This window comes from Penaeus monodon, chromosome 21, assembly GCF_015228065.2.
Source record: "Penaeus monodon isolate SGIC_2016 chromosome 21, NSTDA_Pmon_1, whole genome shotgun sequence".
In the NCBI taxonomy this organism is placed as follows: Eukaryota; Metazoa; Arthropoda; class Malacostraca; order Decapoda; family Penaeidae; genus Penaeus; species Penaeus monodon.
In genome coordinates, this window is record NC_051406.1 from 3,114,923 (window position 1) to 3,115,161 (window position 239).

A 239-nucleotide genomic window follows, 5' to 3' on the forward strand; every position below is an offset into this window, starting at 1 on the left:
TGAGTTATTGGTATGTAAAAGTAGGGGGGGGGAGGGAATGGGGTGGGGGAGGAGATAGATGGGTGATGTTAATTAGTGAGTAAAATAAATTGTTTTATGCTGGGTGAGTTAAAGGGTATTTTTTTTTCCATGGCGAAGAAATGAATAGTTGAATACATTACGAAGAACTTAAATCCTGTTATTAACTTAAAATACATAATAAACTAAACAGTAATATTAACTTCCGTAATAAAACTACC